At 30.6% G+C, this 3828-nt stretch overlaps 1 pseudogene; it reads right to left on the bottom strand.

The window, feature by feature from the left end:
- Positions 1-2052: 2052 nt before the first annotated feature.
- On the bottom strand, positions 2053-2454 carry LOC150035842 (S-protein homolog 74 pseudogene; annotated as a pseudogene).
- Positions 2455-3828: the final 1374 nt, after the last annotated feature.

Raw genomic sequence — 3828 nt, 5'->3', positions numbered from 1 at the left:
AAATACCCTCTGCATGCCTTCATAAAACCAACCCTTATTGTACATATAAGTAAACTTATTTAATGTCCCAAAGGTTATATAATGGTTGGCAAAGAAAGAAACTAATCACATCCCACCAAACCATTTTACAGTATTAGAACACAATGGCAAAGAAACTTAGTGTCAAGTTTACTTTCATTGTTGTGATGATGCTGCTGGCTGTGTTTGCCTATGGTAAATATTTTCAAGCTCATTTCTTTTTTGCTCATAGTTATACATGCAAAGTCTTAAATGTAGATATTTCAATTTTATAAAGATATCAATGGAAATATCGATAAATGCTATATCGATGGATATAATTTTGAGATTTTTTTTTATTTAGATTCTGAATCTTATTTTTATTTGACCATAGATTTCAAAAGGTTAAAGGTGTATATTTATTGAAAAATTGAGACTAAAAGTGTAAATCTTGAAATTTATGGTTGTTGGAATGCCTTGAATTTGTTTGTTGGCGCTTCGAATAACAAAGTACATGGGTTTCGTTGCATGGTCAGCGAGCCGGGGTCTAGAGGTGGCGCGCTCTCATGGTGCCCCCGAAACCTATGCAAAACTTGTATTTAGACTATTTATTTATTTGTATTTATTTACAATTATGACCCTCGAATTAGAGTAGTGTGCTATATAAACTCTCTAATCCTTAGAGACGCCGTTTTGGTGTATTAAGAAAACATGCTCTCTAATAATACTTTTCTCCCTCTGCCCCGTAAACGTAGCTAACACACCGTTAGTAAACCACGTATATCCACGTTCTTTTGTATTCTTTAATTATCAATTTTGTAACAATGGTCAAATTGAAACAAAACTAAAATCTCAAGGGTGAAGTTGAAACCTGGGGCCTATATTGAAACCAAAATGAAAACTTAAGGACTAAAAGTATGGTATTTTGAAGTTTGGGTACCAAATGGAAACTAGACCCAAAATTAAGGACCGAAATTTGTTTTTCTCTTTATTTTTAAAACAATCATAGACATTTCACTCTACTTGGATCAATAAAAGTTCTTTATTATCTACTTCTTTGATCTTTTTTTAATGCTTCATCAATTATTTTACAATGTAAGGAAAATGTGGATTCATTCCTGAATAATAATTGATACATTCAAACTATAAATATATTAAAAATACTAGTCGTTTAATATTTTGATTTCTTGCAAATAGATATGACTAAAATTTTGGAAACAATTGTTTGCAGTTGAAGGCACACCATTGGGATCAAAGGGAAGCTCTTTGGCACAAAAGCAATGCAACACCACTGCTGATTGCAAACAGCTTTCCTGTATTTGCTACTTCCATTCATGCTTATGTGGAAAAACACTGAGCTTCAATTCTAAGAACAACATCAATGATATGCAACTTCAAGAGCTCAAAGGAGAGGATCTCAAGAATTAATTAAGTTCCAAAATTACAACAAAATTTTAAGAACAATCAATATGGTTGTTAATGTGTGTGTGGAACTAAAACTTGTTCTTTGAATTCAATAAATGGTGAACAAATAATGATATATATTTGTTTACTTAGTCATCTTTTATACATCTTGTTTTCACTTCTCTTGAGTACTTAAACTAGTTTGATTAAATATTGCTTTTTGGCCTTAATATAGTCCTAAAAATTTAAAAAGTTTTCTTTAAATTTGAAAGGACATGTCGAGTAGGATCCCACATAAGAAAGGTGAAAAGACCTAACGATCTTTATAAGATATATAAATTACTGCTCTCATTATCAATTAATTTTGAGATAGAATCCATGTTAATTTAACATAGTGTCTCATGTAGCTCAAGTCGGTATTTGATTCAAAAGAAGAATCCTACATTATAAAGATAAGGAGATCTCATAAATTTTTTTACCAACCATGCAACCATGAACAAAAGTTTGACATTTATATTTTATTCATAGAACATCATACATACTCTTAACAATAATAAAAAGTTAAACACATATGAATTCATCCTAGAATAATACTTTTGAGAAATCTAACTAGCTAGTAATAATATTCTTTTTTTCTTTCATAACTTTAATTTACCAACCAGGCAACCATTTGGCATGAAACTCAAACTTATTTTCAGGAACATTTTTAACATAAATTCCATCATCTCTTACTGACCAAAAGCACCCTTGATCTTGACATCTATGGGAAAGCCAAGATTTAGACACTGATTCTGGCCAAAACACTTCTAAAGCAATATGATTTTGTTCTAATTTCTTGTGCATATAGCACCAGTACAATGTTGTTTGCCACAAATTCTCTCTAAATCTCCATGAAAATCTTTGTCCAAATCCTAGATTTTGTTGTCCCAATTCGTTGTCTTTTGACTTGCAATGAAGAAATAAGGTTTGTCTGCTTTGCATGTCATTGGATACCTGCACAGTCCAATGCTGAAATGGAGCTGCAAAGCTTGTTTGAACCATAACTAATGCCATAATAACCCAAACTAAAGCCATAAAATATTTGAGGTTATTCATGACAATTTCTTGCGACCGTTCGAAATAATCAAACAATATAAATATTTAAAGATGAAAGAAAAACACTTGTCATTCACAACTTTTAGAGAAGTTGCTTCAACATTACAAAGGTAAATTCTATTTATAGGATTCTCATGGAGAAATCTAAATCTCATAACTCTCCTTTCTAGAAACATAAAACTCATACTAGCTAACTCTCAATCTTAAATTCATTAAAACATACTAAATTAATTCTCATATATTAACATATACTTTTTCGTTAAAAATAACATATGCTTTAACTCTCTTCCTAAGTAAAACTTAAATGTATTTAATTAAATTTTAATTCATATATAACTTACATAGAATTAAAGAGATTTGACTTCCAACAGTTCTGGATTTTTTTTTTTAAAAAAGAAGATATTCTACAAAAAAAAAAAAAAATAGCTTTAATACACAGTTGAGCTAATTAGCCAAGGGAGATTGGATATGACCTTCTAAGTAACATTTGTTCCGAGTTATTGAGCTATGCTAATATTAAATTTCATTTAGGGGTTCTTTGCACTAATGAGAAATGTATGTTTCTATTAGTCCTAATACTTATAATTGTCCAATTTTAATTCATGTATTTTTTTTAAAAAAAAACATTTATCTATTAACATTTTTACTACTAATTTTGAAAACATATTCACATGGTATATTTTATTGCATTAAAACTATTACTAAGACTAAATTTAATATTTATTAAAAGTACAGGGACTAAAGTGGGCAACTGAAACTATAGAAACCAACATTAAACAAACTTCAAAGTATGGAGACCAAAATGTTATTTTATCCTTAGAAAGGAATAAAATTAGAACTAAAAAAACAACTTTAGAAAACTCTCTCATTGACCAAACAGAACTAGTCACTTTGACTTATTTTCATGTTTTTTAGCACAATAAGGGTAGGAGGATTCATTCCACAGACTTCATGGTTAATAACATTCTTGTTTGCTGATGCTCCATGTTTGCACTATAAGAAAACACCATTTTCCTAACACTTAAAATCACCAAAAAATTGTAAAAAATGTATCAGGAGATTTACACCCGATGACAAACTAGTCGTCGGGAGTATGGTCAAGATATATCCATCGAGAGAACATCTCTCGACATGGCAACATATACCGTCAGAAGTTGATATAAACTCCCAACACTTGATATACGACATCAGTAGTTTGAAACTCCCGATGCATGTATAGACATCGTCGCTAGTCGTCAGGAGTTCAGTTAAGAAATTGAGTTTTTGAATTTGAACTCTCGACGGCTTACCAACCGTCAGAAGATCTAAGAACTCCCAACTTTTTTCGTAGGG

This window comes from Benincasa hispida, chromosome 5, assembly GCF_027475165.1.
Source record: "Benincasa hispida cultivar pf3 chromosome 5, pf3_genome.v1.1, whole genome shotgun sequence".
Lineage (NCBI taxonomy): Eukaryota > Viridiplantae > Streptophyta > Magnoliopsida > Cucurbitales > Cucurbitaceae > Benincasa > Benincasa hispida.
This window is presented reverse-complemented; position numbering and strand designations above follow the sequence as displayed.